This window comes from Taudactylus pleione, unplaced genomic scaffold, assembly GCF_031769625.1.
Source record: "Taudactylus pleione unplaced genomic scaffold, aTauple2 ptg000009l, whole genome shotgun sequence".
Classification (NCBI taxonomy): Eukaryota; Metazoa; Chordata; class Amphibia; order Anura; family Myobatrachidae; genus Taudactylus; species Taudactylus pleione.
The window spans coordinates 9,309,908-9,325,651 of NW_028284412.1; the positions used below are offsets into that span (position 1 = coordinate 9,309,908).

General features: G+C 42.3%; 1 long non-coding RNA gene across 1 annotated transcript in view; it reads right to left on the minus strand.

The window, feature by feature from the left end:
* LOC148542746 (uncharacterized) overlaps positions 1 to 15,744 on the minus strand; it is a 97,067-nt gene that overhangs the window by 67,098 nt on the left and 14,225 nt on the right. The gene's annotated exons all lie outside the window — the stretch shown is intronic.

A 15,744-nucleotide genomic window follows, 5' to 3' on the forward strand; every position in this document is an offset into this window, starting at 1 on the left:
GTAGGAATTACAACGGTTTCTATATGTGCCTCCCACTTTTTAAGGGGAAAAAGTATTGGGACTATCAACTCAAAAGCTATTTCATGGACAGGTGTGGGCTATTCCCTCATTATTTCATTATCAATTAAGCAAGTAAAAGGTCTGGAGTTGATTCTAGGTGTGACATTTGCATTTGGAATCAGTTGCTGTTGACTCTCAATATGAGATCCAAAGAGCTGTCACTATCAGTGAAGCAAGCCATCATTAGGCTGAAAAATCAAAACAAACCCATCAGAGAGATAGCAAAAACATTACGGGGGTCATTCAGACCCGGTCGTTAGCGCCGATGCGCTCGGACCGGGTCGATGGCCCCCCACAGAGCATGCGCATGACGGCGCCGTCGTGCGCATGCGTGAGACCCGCTACAACCGACAGCGCCGGTCGTAGCGGGTCTCGATCCAAAGGGGGCGAGCTGTCGATGTTGATTGACAGCTCGCCCCATTTGAAAGGCGGGCCGGGGGGGGTGGCAGCCCAAACGGGGGCATTCCCATGGGAATGCCTACCATTTGGGGGCGGCCCCACTGACATCACTAGTGATGTCAGTGGAGAGCTTCCAGCTCAGACAGAGCCGAAAGCTCTCCGGAGCTTACGACAAGGGAGATCCTACCCTAGGGTCTCGTCGTAAGCCCCGATGGTCGCGATGGTCTTGACCATCGCGACCATCACCTTAGGCGATCGTAAGGCTGTGGGTGTTAACCCACAGCCTTACCACCGCAAAGGAGGACGTCCTCCCCTCATTCAAGACGTCCTCCCCTCATTCAGACCGACCGCACGCTCTGTGCGACCGGCTCTGAATGAGGTCCTAGGTGTGGCCAAATCAACTGTTTGGAACAAGAAAGAATGCACCGGAGAGCTCAGCAACAACGGAAGACCACGGAAAACAAATGTGGTGGATGACAGAAGAATTATTTCCATGGTGAAGAAAAACTCCTTCACAACAGTTGGCCAAATCACGAACACTCTCCAGGAGGTAGGTGTATATGTGTCAAAATCAACAATCAACAGAAGAATTCACAAGAGTGAATATAGAGGGTTCACCACAAGATGTAAACCATTGGTGAGCCTCAAAAACAGGAAGACCAGATTAGAGTTTGCCAAACAACATCTAAAAAAGCCATTACAGTTCTGGAACAACATCCTATGGACTGATGAGACAAAGATCAACTTGTATAAACAAAAAGAAGAAAAGGAACTCTTTTTGGTGAGCACTCTTGATCAATGTAGACAAAGGGGCAGCTAGAAACATATATTTGCCCCTAAAATATAACTTTTAATAAGAGCAATTAAAACGATAGGTCATCTATTAATCATTGACCATATCTTACCCAACAGAGACACTCAAGTTATAACATACAAAAACACATACAACATATAACAAAATGACACTTGCATTAAGATCAATATTGCAATAGTCTCTAATAGAGACGAAGACGCAGGTGTAATACCCTCCTCAGTGGCGAAATATGAAAAAAATTTAATACAGTCAATTTTTCAATAAAGAATTAATAAATCTACTGCATATTAGTTTGTGCCCTTTTTATTACATCATTCATCTGACTTCTGTGTATGAAATCAAAATAGAAGAAGTCAGAGCATAGGACTGCTACTCCTCATTCTACTTCTCTTCACCTCTGCTAAAAGCTATCTATGAAGAGTGAGAGATTACCGGAGAGCAGGTTGCCCTTAGAAACAACAGGTAAACGGGGACTTTACTCACATTTCGTTTCTGCTTTTGGGTGTCATACTAACGCATTGGACACCCAATGAGAGAACTACTCTAATGAGATTGCCCGCAGTTTAATAGAGTGAAAGAAGCAATAGCAAACAATATTTATATGTGAAGTTCAATAATAGAAAATTAATAAAACACCCTATATAGCTCTCAGGTCTCTCTGATAATTGCTAAACATACTATGGGAGATTCTGTATGTATATCTCTGTTATTTATGTATACATCTTATAAAGAATCATCTGTGAATACAGAGTAATACCAACAAGGGAATATAAGCACAATTATTGTCCTACTAACTACCTATTTAGGCAGCCAATAGTATTATAACATGAGTTCTGCGGGTTAATACAATCGTATACGAACACAAAAAAAGCACACATATAACATTATTCATCTCACGGACATGGTGAGAAACCATAAGGCATATAATTATCTTTTGCCGTCGTATGGCCACTAAATTGAAGGCACAAAGTCTTATATCTGGAAGTATTATAACACAGTGGCTCTTATCTACGTATCACCAAGACATATGTAGCTATACCTATAGATTAACTGATCTCATACAAAAGCCTATGGACTACTCAGATGAGATTGTCCGTAGTTTGATAAAGTGGAAGAAGCAATAACAGACAGAAATACACACATATGATATTCAATAAAGAAGAATACTGAAACACCCTATATTGCTCTCAGGTCTCTCTAATAATCACATGACTCAATATGGAAAATGCTGTGTGTATATATCTCTGTCACTTATGCATGCATCTTATGAATATTCATCTGTGAATGCTGCTAACTACCTATTTAGGCAGCCAATGTTGTTATAACAAGAATTCTACGAGTTAGTATAATTGTATAAGACCACAGAAAGGGCACATATGTCACATAATTCATCCCCCAGATAAGGTGAAAAACAAGAGGGCATATAATTATCTCTTGCCGTAGTGTGGCCTCTAAGTTAAAGGAACAGAGTCCTAAAATCTGAAAGTTTTTATAACACAGTGGCTCTTATATACGTATCGCTAGAGCATATGTAGTTATACCTATAGATTAACAGATCTCATATTAAAGCCAGTGAACACGATTGTAGTGGAATCATATATTACAAGTGTTCTGATGATAGAATGTCCTGTGATGAGTGCGGGAGAATTCCCGCTGGGCACAATCTAATGGTGTGGATGCCTCGTGCCGTATCCACACCATTAGTTTGTGCCCAGCAGGAGTTCTCCCGCACTCATCACAGGACATTCTATCGAAACCCGGGGATAGCAGTTCGCGAGCATCAGTCTCGCGTGGTGAGATTATCCGTACAACAAGGATCACATTTGCTGTGTACCCACGTATGATCTACATACTATGTATTTACATAGGTGCCCCTTATATTTATCTTACATCATCAGAGCACTTTTAATATATGATTCCACTACAATCGTGTTCACTGGCTTTAATATGAGATCTGTTAATCTATAGGTATAACTACATATGCTCTAGCGATACGTATATAAGAGCCACTGTGTTATAAAAACTTTCAGATTTTAGGACTCTGTTCCTTTAACTTAGAGGCCACACTACGGCAAGAGATAATTATATGCCCTTGTGAAAGAGCTCCAATATTAACTTATCTCAGTGCCATCATGCAAGGGCCAGAAGACTTAGATTTTAAATAGCTCAAAGCTTAAACAAAGGAACAGACATGGTTGTAATAGGAGCTAAAACAGGATATACCACCTAGCAGAGTCTCTTGTTACAGACAATGTGGATGTGTGGGGGTTTTAGCTGGTGCAATGCATGATGGGAGGAGGTATATAAATGGTAGCAGCCAAAAACAACACTCTCTCTCTCTGCCATTCCCATCCAAGACACAGACACACACCTGGCTCACTGGACCTCTGACTGTACAAGGTACTCTGTCCTCTATAATAACTTGTCTTCTATAATAACTCTATTGCCTAAACTTTCCTTTCCTGCCTATGTATAAGAGCTAACACTCACACTAGATAAGACAAGGTTATATACTAGTGAAAGATTAAATCGAATCTGCATTGAAGTTTATTTAGCAACTGCATAGGGTTAATTCATTACTGGGATTAAAGTTAGAAAATCACTTCTGAGGTTATGTACTGTACTGCATACTATATTATCATTTGTATTATTCATATGTAAATCATCTATTATCTTGCAATTCTCATTTATGGAGTAAAATACTTTTTATATCATGTATATGGTGTATAGATAACTGAGTATGATTTCAAGGTTTAATTAATATGCAATGATACATTATGGGTAAGATATGCAGGGGACTTGATAGATTTGTCAAGGGATATTTGGGTGGTATTGGCCTGGTAATAGCTTGCATGTTTAGCTCACATGGAGCTTTGGTTGTTATGCATAACATAACAATGGCAACTCTCTGTCTGGGTGTTTTATGGTAAAGGACGGAAAAAGTAAAAAGACTGTATGGAAGATTAATAAAGTAATCTAGGGGGTCACAGATGTAGCAATATCAGACAGAGAAAATAGATTAAAGAGGAGAATATTGTGTCATATTCCTATAATTAATTATAACCATCACTATGGATGAGGAGGAGATTTTGTGTAACTATGAGACCCTCAGAGAGGAGTGGAGGTGGCGCGGACACCGGAAAAACACACTCTAACAGCCCTCTTGTTTTTCACCTTATCTGGGGGATGAATTATGTGACATATGTGCCATTTCTGTGGTCTTATACAATTATACTAACTCGTAGAATTCTTGTTATAACAACATTGGCTGCCTAAATAGGTAGTTAGCAGCATTCACAGATGAATATTCATAAGATGCATGCATAAGTGACAGAGATATATACACACAGCATTTTCCATATTGCGTCATGTGATTATTAGAGAGACCTGAGAGCAATATAGGGTGTTTCAGTATTCTTCTTTATTGAATATCATATGTGTGTATTTCTGTCTGTTATTGCTTCTTCCACTTTATCAAACTACGGACAATCTCATCTGAGTAGTCCATAGGCTTTTGTATGAGATCAGTTAATCTATAGGTATAGCTACATATGTCTTGGTGATACGTAGATAAGAGCCACTGTGTTATAATACTTCCAGATATAAGACTTTGTGCCTTCAATTTAGTGGCCATACGACGGCAAAAGATAATTATATGCCTTATGGTTTCTCACCATGTCCGTGAGATGAATAATGTTATATGTGTGCTTTTTTTGTGTTCGTATACGATTGTATTAACCCGCAGAACTCATGTTATAATACTATTGGCTGCCTAAATAGGTAGTTAGTAGGACAATAATTGTGCTTATATTCCCTTGTTGGTATTACTCTGTATTCACAGATGATTCTTTATAAGATGTATACATAAATAACAGAGATATACATACAGAATCTCCCATAGTATGTTTAGCAATTATCAGAGAGACCTGAGAGCTATATAGGGTGTTTTATTAATTTTCTATTATTGAACTTCACATATAAATATTGTTTGCTATTGCTTCTTTCACTCTATTAAACTGCGGGCAATCTCATTAGAGTAGTTCTCTCATTGGGTGTCCAATGCGTTAGTATGACACCCAAAAGCAGAAACGAAATGTGAGTAAAGTCCCCGTTTACCTGTTGTTTCTAAGGGCAACCTGCTCTCCGGTAATCTCTCACTCTTCATAGATAGCTTTTAGCAGAGGTGAAGAGAAGTAGAATGAGGAGTAGCAGTCCTATGCTCTGACTTCTTCTATTTTGATTTCATACACAGAAGTCAGATGAATGATGTAATAAAAAGGGCACAAACTAATATGCAGTAGATTTATTAATTCTTTATTGAAAAATTGACTATTACATTTTTTTTATATTTCGCCACTGAGGAGGGTATTACACCTGCGTCTTTGTCTCTATTAGAGACTATTGCAATATTGATCTTGATGCAAGTGTCATTTTGTTATATGTTGTATGTGTTTTTGTATGTTATAACTTGAGTGTCTCTGTTGGGTAAGATATGGTCAATGATTAATAGATGACCTATCGTTTTAATTGCTCTTATTAAAAGTTATATTTTAGGGGCAAATATATGTTTCTAGCTGCCCCTTTGTCTACATTGATCAAGAGTGCTCACCAAAAAGAGTTCCTTTTCTTCTTTTTGTTTATACTACATTGTATTTAACTCTAGTGAGCACCGCCATTCTATCCATCATAATAGTACTTTTAGTTAATATTATAGTGTACATAGTGGCTTCGAAATTTATTGTTTAACACAATACTATATTAAAAATAGCCTGTGCGACGTATTTCCTTTTCCCCGCATCCCCTTTTTTTGCAAAGATCAACTTGTACCAGAGTGATGGGAAGAGAAGAGTATGGAGAAGGAAAGGAACTGCTCATGATCCAAAACATACCACCTCATCAGTGAAGCATGGTGGTGGTAGTGTCATGGCGTAGGCATGTATGGCTGCCAATGGAACTGGTTCCCTTGTATTTATTGATGATGTGACTGCTGACAAAAGCAGCAGAATGAATTCTGAAGTGTTTCGGGCAATATTATATGATCATCATCAGTCAAATGCTTCAGAACTCATTGGACGGCGCTTCACAGTGCAGATGGACAATGACCCGAAGCATACTGCAAAAGCAACCAAAGAGTTTTTTAAGGCTAAAAAGTGGAATGTTATGCAATGGACAAATCAATCCCCTGACCTGAATCCGATTGAGCATGCATTTCAGATGAAGACAAAACTGAAGGGAAAATGCCTCAAGAACATGCAGGAACTGAAGACATTTGCAGTAGAGGCCTGGCAGAGCATCACCAGGGATGAAACCCAGTGTCTGGTGATGTCTATGCGTTCCAGACTTCAGGCTGTAATTGCCTGCAAAGGATTTGCAACAAAGTATTAAAAAGTGAAAGTTAGATTAATGGAGCATACACATGGTCAGATTTGTCAGATGAACGATTGAACGATTTGAACGATTGAACGATTTTTGACTGCATTAAAATGAATGGAATCGTCCAAGTCTGACTGCAAACACATCAGATGTCAGATATTGTTATCTGACAAACGGGAACACGCATCGTTCATCGTCCATCGTTCAGGCATGTCAGATATGTCAGATTTTCCTTCAGATATGAACGACTGAACGATTTTTAAATCGTTATCGTTCAGATCTGAAGGAAAAATCTGACCGTGTGTATGCACCCTTAGGATTGTTTAGTTTATCCCATTACTTTTGGCCCCTTAAAAAGTGGGAGGCACATATAGAAACCGTTGTAATTCCTACACCGTTCACCTGATTTAGATGTAGTTACCCTCAAATTAAATCTGAAAGTCTGCAGGTAAAGCACATCTTGTTTGTTTCATTTCAAAGCCATTGTGGTGGTGAATAGAGGCCAAAATATGACAATTCTGTCAATATCCCAATATTTATGCACCTGACTGTATTTAGAAAAACATATATTACAGCATAACAGTGGAGGCAAAGATTTTCCTACAGTTCCACAGTTTTAGTTTTAAACAAAGTCAGTCCAGCTTTCAAGAAAAAAACCAAAACTTGGCATGCAACTCGGCGGCTTTAGCTTTGAGCATAGTCCAGCATAAAGGAACATCAGAGAATTGCATACAGTTCATGGCTTAAGCCTTAAGCAGAGTCCAGCATTAAGGGAAATGAATAGAGATTAGCATAAAGTTTGTGGCGTTAGCTATAAGCAGAGTCCAGCATTAAGAGAAAAATAGGGATTTAACAAGCACAGGGCCTGATTCAGACCCGCTCGCGGATCCGGATAGCGACGGGCAAACCATCGCTCCAGGTCTTGTACCAAAGGGGGCGTGCTGTCAATGTTGAGTGACAGCATGCCCCCTTTTGGTGGGCGGGTCGGGGGCATGGCTGCCCAGACGTGATGTCAGTGGGAGTGCTATTGACTCTGTTAGAGCCGAAAGCACTCTTGGGCTTGCGGCAATGAGACCCTACCATAAGGGTCTCGTCGCAAGCCCGATGGTCGCGATGGTCTTGACCATCGCGACCATCTTCCTGGCTGCTCGCTATAGCTGTGGGTGGTCACCCACAGCTATGCGTGCGGCCAGGAGGCCGCTGTAAAAAACCAGAAGGCCGGCCCTGATTCAGAGCGTCCGGCTCTGAATCAGGCCCACAGTCCTTTGCAGACAATTAAGCGTAATCGGTAATAACAAATAAAAGACTGCAGTGTTAAGACCTCAATAACACTCTTAACGTAATTTACGCATAACCAAAGTATAGCATTTACATAAGATAAATAACAATTTCAGACTCCAAACAGACCATAAATCATATTTAGATTAAGCAGACAAAAATACATTACTAAAATTTAGCCTAAGCATTAACTTGAAATCAACAGTGAGCATTTAGCATTTTAAGCAAGCACATAAAAGCACACTTCTAGGCACTTCTAGGACCAGCAACAGCATAGGGCAAAGCATACGTGTCTTTAGCCAATAATTTAAGCAATAGGAGCACCAACAGCAGCTGACATTACATATATTTATGCACATAATTTATTTAGCAACTGTTTGGCTTCAGCTAATTAGCAATAGCATCTTCACCTATGGTGCTAAGCATGGCATTAAACAGGTTCAGGTTTAGCCTAGAAATAGACACTACCATTTGCCTTAGTTGCTCCTGATCACGCAGCAGTTGCCTCTGATGGTGTCCCCGCAGTTTTGCTGTCTAGCAAAAGTTTTAACAGACCAAAAAAACATTTATTCTAACTTGACATGATAACAAACAGTCTTGGGACACTAAAAATGATCCGCAGTACGGCACTGACATCAAGAAGTAGAGGTTCAAAGGTTAACCCCTAGCAAGTTTAACTACAGATAGTAAGGGCCCCTCTGGACATCTGTCTCTTACCAACTTATTTAATGTACAAAACCCTTGTTAAAGTTACTATAAGCTGCAGTGGGGCAATACGAATTAAACCTTACCCCTAAGAGCATGTTTTTTACTAAGTGCTGCACTGGCCCCAGGGGAAATTTTTACTACCCCTCCCCAAACTACCTATAAAAGGTGACAGGGAATCTGAGGTAATCTCACCCCTTGCTGTGGCTGTACAACCTCCTCTTATACAGGCTTGCCTACCCTCCCGATTTGGCCGGGAGCCTCCCGATTTTTGGGTGCCGCTCCCGGCCCCCCGGAAAGGCAGGCAAGCCTCCCGGAAGTCACACCCTCCCCACCTCCCCCCTGAAAAAAATAGAAATCCCCGCAGCGGGGGGCCAGTGACGCAATTCGCGCAGAATCGCGTCATCGTGGCCCCGCCCCATGCTTCACAATGCCAAAAATCACGGCATTGTGAAGAGGGGGCGGAGTTACGATGACGCGTTCTTGCAGCTCCGCCCCCAGTGTGACCCAAAATGGCCGCCCTGCCCCCGGCTCCACCCCCAATGGCCGGTCCCGCCCCCCGCTATTAGCCGACAATCAGCTCCCTCCCGGAAGGCTGGAGCTGATTGTTGGCAATTATGCTCTGATATCCAGTGGAGCTCCGGGATGCTAAGCACCGCACCAGAAGCAGTCCTCAGATGTCAGTACACAGGGATGCTGGCAGGGGAAATTGCTCTTCCCAGGGCTCTGCCTGGCAGACAAGTTACTGCAGCCCAGGGGTCCTTGAGCCTTTTCCTCTGGGGTTGTCTCTTCCCTTGCACGCTGTCCTCGGGTCCTCCCAGCATAGCCTTGCTCCAGGTGGGCGTCCCCACGGTCAGCCCTGGTGGGGGCTCCTTCCCCTTGACCCCGCAGGCAGCTCCTCCACGCTGATCTTCTGGATCTTTGGGCACTTCTCCGGGCAGCCCACAGCATAAGGGGTCCTACGGCTCTACCAGCAAGTCCCTGCAGCAAAAGACTTCTCCGGGTGTACTGGCTGACAAGTACAGGTGCTGATTACTCTAGGGGGTCCTGCAGGGGTAGGCTCAGTGGGGCTCTTGAGCCTCCAGGGTGAGTGTAATTACACCTCAGGCACATGTAGGGGTTTGGTATGGCAATCCAGTGGAGTATTCCTCTCTGCTACGGAGTACAGTAATTGTAATCCAGGGCAATCCAGGGGCTCAATAATTATAATCCAAGTGGGTAGCAGGGGTCCCTGCAACAGGCACTCCTCTAAACAGCAGGCAGCGACAGCACAGCTCTCATACTTAGCAGGGGGCTCTACCATACTGGGGGGTCCTCCCAGTTCTTCACTGGTCCTTACAGCTAGGAGTTCTCGTGCGGTCTTTGCACTGGCTGTTCGCAACTGGGATATCTTCACTGTGGCAGCGCTCTGGCTTCCACCACAGCCGCTGGGTTACTACTGGCTAGAACACCCCTCCTCTTCCCCTGCAGTTATTTGAATCACTCTACAAACTACATGACAGCTCCTATTGCCCAGCTGCTTCCCATCAGGCAAACTCATCTCCCCTCCAGGGAATTGCTGTTTTATAACCTTTCCCTTTTTCTCCTTCCTGCTTGTCCAGCTCCCCTGAATGGACAGTGAAGCCCCAGCAACAGACCACCTACAAGGTTCTCTGCCTGGACACCAGGGCAACCAATGAGTGGGGCAGGATTTTCACTCAAAAATGGGTTACTGACCAAGGGGCATTTCTACCTCCCTGTCTGCACATGCTCAATATGGTCCAGGGGAAGCAGAGGGTCAGTAAAAGTTCACTATATCTTTCTATGGGATCCATAGTGATGTATTAATTTATGCCTTCTGGCGGTATTAATTTATGCCTACTGGCGGTTGACGGCAGGCTGGGCAGGCAGTGGGGGGACCCTCCTCTCCTGAGGGCCCTTGCTTGGTGTGTGTTGGATGTGCGCACCTCGGAGGTGATGAATACTGGGGTTGTTGGAAGGCTGGTCCAGGGTGGGTGGCCGTATGCTGGTGGTGCTAGCGGCTGCCTGGACCAGTGGATGCCTTATGGTATCTTAGTGAAGGTACCTGTGGGTGGAGCTGGGATGGTGCGGACTGACACCAGCGGTCCCGTATCCAGATGTGGGTGTCGGTGGGTTCAGGTTGGGGTGTGTGGTCTGTGGGAAAAACTCCAACGCGTTTCGGCGGTAAGGCCTCCTTCCAGGGTATGTTCCTATTCTGTAGCTATAGACAATAAGCTGTACATGATAGTTGCTACTCTTTTGTGAAGTGCACAATATATTTTTCTCAATATAGAAATTGATTTCAGATAGTAAACGGTGTAGATTTGGTCATTTGACAGTTATCAGCTGCCTATTTTTCTACGCTGACAGCACCATTATAACTGGGTAAATAAAGATGGACTTGTTTTAATTGTTTTACACAATGCCCTGAAGTAATACTGTGCACCTACAAGACTAGTGTATGTGGGCAGAGAAACGGACAGCCATAACTGCCATAAAAGGATTACATCAGTAACAGCAGAGATTAGCTCACAGAAACATGGGCACTGTATAAAGGAAAGCAACAAACATTCCATTCGCTGTTGAAACATTTTTTTTCTTAACTATTTTTGTTATAGGGCCTTATATACTGTAGATATGTACACTAATACAATGGCAGCTCCAATCCTGTATACAGCTTCTGTGCCAAAATATGCTAATGCATGCAGCTGCCGGGAAATGTATTTGGGCGACCACCAACAACTTTGCAGAACGAAGCAAAAGCATGCAAACACGCAGTGGTGGTCGCAGATCCATCTATAATCAACCATGTGACTAACCACTCCGTGTTACTTCCCCCAAAATGGAAGTGTCAATCACTTGCAAATAAATCCTCACTACAACCGTAGTCACATTTGATCACAATTCAATTGTCGCTAGTGCGCATTACGGCTAAGACACATGCACAGGCGACCGATAATCGCTTAACTGCATAACTATCAGCATTGCATACATATCTGAATCAGGCCGAGAAATTATTTCTATTATTTTTATTCGTAAAAGAACTGTAGTGTATTCTCATATACAGAAATCTGTGACCTCTCACAAACATCCTAATTAATTCCAGACAGCATAATTTTGAGGTTCTAACAAGATGGCCGTACTAACTAGAGATGAGCGGCTCAGATTCTGAGAGATCCGACAGAATTGAATTTAGGGTTTCTGAGGAGAACAGAGTCCGGGTTTGGTTCCTCCCGCCAAATTTGGTTATCAAAATGAGGCAATATGTAATTTTCCCAGAATTCTCTGATCTTGCGTGTTTTTTAGGATTGCATACAAGTGCTGTGTTCATGATATCAGGGGCCATGTTACACAGTAGAGTGCATAAAGAGGGTTATGGGATGTATCTGTGCTACAATAGTCATCATTAGAGAGAGTTGTAGGTGGTTAGAGTGGGTGTAAAATGGATACAAAAGAAGGCATCTTTAATCTGTGTAAGGGTTAGACACTAACAAGCAATCTGCAATACAGGGTCCTGTCACTGTGTTTGTTTGTTGAACTGAGCTGCATTTACTGTACAATTGTTTTTCACAAGGGTATCTCTTTCGGGATGTCGTCAGCATCCTGACAGTCAGGATGCCAATGGTCACAATACCGACAGCAGCATCCTGACTGTCAAAGTACTAACGGATTGCATAGGTAAGTATTATGGTAAGGGGAAGACTTAGGGTTAGGGTGAGGCACAATGGGGGGTTCGGATTAGGCTGCATGATGGGAGTATTAGAGTTAGGTTGCAGGATGAGAGGTTTAGGGTTAGGCTGCGGGAGGGGTGAATTAGTGTTAGAGGGAGGGTTAGGGTAAGGGTTATAATACTTATAGAAATCTGTAGAGATTCTGACTGTTGGGATGTTGCTGTCGGTACTCTGACCATCGGCATCCTGACAGTCGGGATCCCGTATCCAACCCATCTATTTTTACACTGCAGTATATACAATATGTTATATGAGGGTGGGGACAGTACTGGAAACAATACCGTGATAAGATTTAAAGCTTAGCTGTCCAAAGATCTAGTTTGCTTAGTGTTGGTCTTGGGTGGAGAGAAAAACATACTAAGCGTTGATTTTTTTTCTTTCTGCAATTTACAGCTGATTTTCCAAAGCGTAGATGACTAAAGGCAAAGCCAACGGAAATTCACATGAAAATCCTTTCATAGGCAGCAATGCAAATCCCACATTTACTAAGCATCGTTGTTAATAAAGTCAATTGAAACCGAAGAAAAATTGCAACAAAATAGTAGAAATAAATAAGCTACCAAATGTGTGGCTGGTTTTTTTATGTTTATATAGGAAGTGGGCCTCAGACTGCACACCTTGAATATATATATATATATATATATATATATATACATTAACTGATTATATATAAATAAATACATTTTTGCAATGAATAGAGGTTTTTGGCATAATCTTGGCCAAGGTTATGGGCCTACCCACCGCATCCAGGTAACCTCTGTCGGGTAGGTCCCTAACATACTAAGATTCAGATCCAGAATGCAGGTCACCCCCAAACTGGCCCAGCTAAGCCGCCCCAGGGCACCGCCATGGTAAGAAAAGTGCAGTGTAAAAGAGATAGTTAAGAGCAGCCAGGCTGCATTTTCATTCTTTATGTGCAGCCTGGCTATATAAACTCAATCAGTGCATTACTTTGCACACCTGGAAAGCCTGAGACACTTTCCACTCAGGCTAGCACCCTTATTACATTGGTTAGAGCATGGAGTCTGGCATTTTAATATGCACACCAGTCAGAGGCACAATATAGGTAAGTCCTGCAAATATTTAGACTGTGTAGTGCAGCTTTGGTTCATTTTTGGGCCCTGGGTTCCCCTGGATTGCTTTGGTTGATCTGCTTCAGGGCACCGCATTTTTCCTTTATAACACATTTTAACCCTTCACTGTTTATTATATATGTATTTCACTTTTTGATTTTCATTCTTTATATTCAGCCTGGCTGCTCTTAACTATCTCTTTTACTCTGCACTTTTCTTGCCATGGGGCGGCTTAGCTGGGCCAGTTTGGGGGTGTCCTGCACTCTGGATCTGAATCTTAGTATGCTAGGGACCTACCCGACAGAGGTTACCCGGATGCGGTGGGTAGGCCCATAATCTTGGCCAAGATTATGCCAAAAACCTCTATCATTGCAAACATTTATTTATTTATATATAATCAGTTAATTTGGAGTTGAGCACCTGTACTTCTTTTTTGGGGTTTTTTTATATGTAAAGAGCTCCAACTCATCCAGCCTTAATCATTACACAAATTAAAGGACCCTAAATCACATGCAGCAATGTTGCTGAACCAAATGTGGTAGAAGCAGTCTTTTTGGGTGTGATGAACCATTAACTAACATACTTAGCACTCCACCATCTGAGTGAAAGGGCCCGGGAGGCATAAATAGAGGAGGATCAGCAGCTTATTGAAGCACTGCAGAGCCTATATGTGCCTAGGTTCTTCTGTGGGCTGTTAAATCTCAATGCAGTGTCTAATGGAGATGTTCTGCCTCAACCATACCAACTTAATGAACCAGTATGACCATGTCAAAACTCAGCTTGAGGCAGACACTGCATGATGATGTGCCATATCAGGCCTGCACAAGCTGCAGGTTACTCTAAAACTAGATGCTTTCAGACTGTCACCAGTCTAGAGTGGTTAATATATCACAATCCACCTTCTTCCAGCATCTGACCAAGGTGTTGGCATAACTGAAGACCCTCTCCTACACCTGTATAGGCTTCTCTAGCCAGGAGTCACAGTGCATAAGCTAAAGGTAGCATTCTATAGTCTTGCAGGCATGTCTAATGTACTTTGAGCTATAGACTGCACACACATTGGGCTGAGATTACCGAAAATCAAGGCTCAAATATATATATAAATAGGCATACGCCAATTGTACAAATGTGAAGGTGATGTGTGACGCAAACTAATAAATAATGAGTGTTGTAGTTGGCTATTCTAATTTGTGCCACAATGCCTTTATCTTCAGTGAGTCATCCCTCTATGATAAGTTTGAGGTGGTACAAATGCTATAGTTATGGCTTCTGGGTATGCACATTACATTATGTGTGTCCCATTATTGTAAATACACTTTTAAATATTTGTGTTGTAATATCATTAAACTCCTATTGTTTTTTTTTTTGCCTTACAGGTTTTTCAGGCTACGGCTGTTGCTCCTGGCTTCTGACATGATTAAGGGGAGACTCCTTTGATGCTCCAGCTGAGCATAAGTATAATGATTCACACATATCCACTAGATCAGTGATAGAACAGAATTTTAAAATAATGAAGAATTAAACGTATATTTGGCACATGAAGGCAAAAAATACACAGAATAAAGTGAGGACGTAAAACAAAATGGACACTAACCAGGTCAAGGTGAGGCATTACTTTCATGGATATGGAGGGCCAGGACAAAATCAGGTGGGATGATGGCACACAATGATTCTTCATATTCTAAATATATCACAGCTAGAGGGGAACCACCACCCGTGTGCCTTGCATCCTTACTCTCTTCTGCCATCTTGGCCTTTACTCTGCATTCAATGTTGCTGAACTGGTTTTTACAATGATCAATATCCAGCTTGATATGTATAGCAACATAGGGAGCAGCACAGACAGTGTAATAGTTAGCATTACTGCCTCACAACACTGAGGTCATGGGTTCAATCCCCAATATGACCCTGTGCTTGCCTGAGTTTCCTCCCACACTCCCAAATATGCAGGTAGGTTAACTGGTTCCCAACAAAAACTAACCCTAGTGTGTATTTGTGTATAGGGTATGCATTCGACATCCCTACAGGTGGGATGATGGCACACAATGGTTCTTCGGGATGCCGATGCTTACATTACCGGCACCAGGGAATATAGATTGTAAGCTCCACTGGGGCAGGGACCGATGCGAATGATCAATTTACCTCTGGAATATGTGTGCAATATATGAATAACTGGTAATAACTATATAAATGAATAGCTGCAGATACCACCTGCACCACCCTATTACAGATTTGTGTCTTACGCCGCCCTGTAGTGTGACAGCCAGCCGACCATACAGGACATCATCGTACTTCATTACATCATTCACAA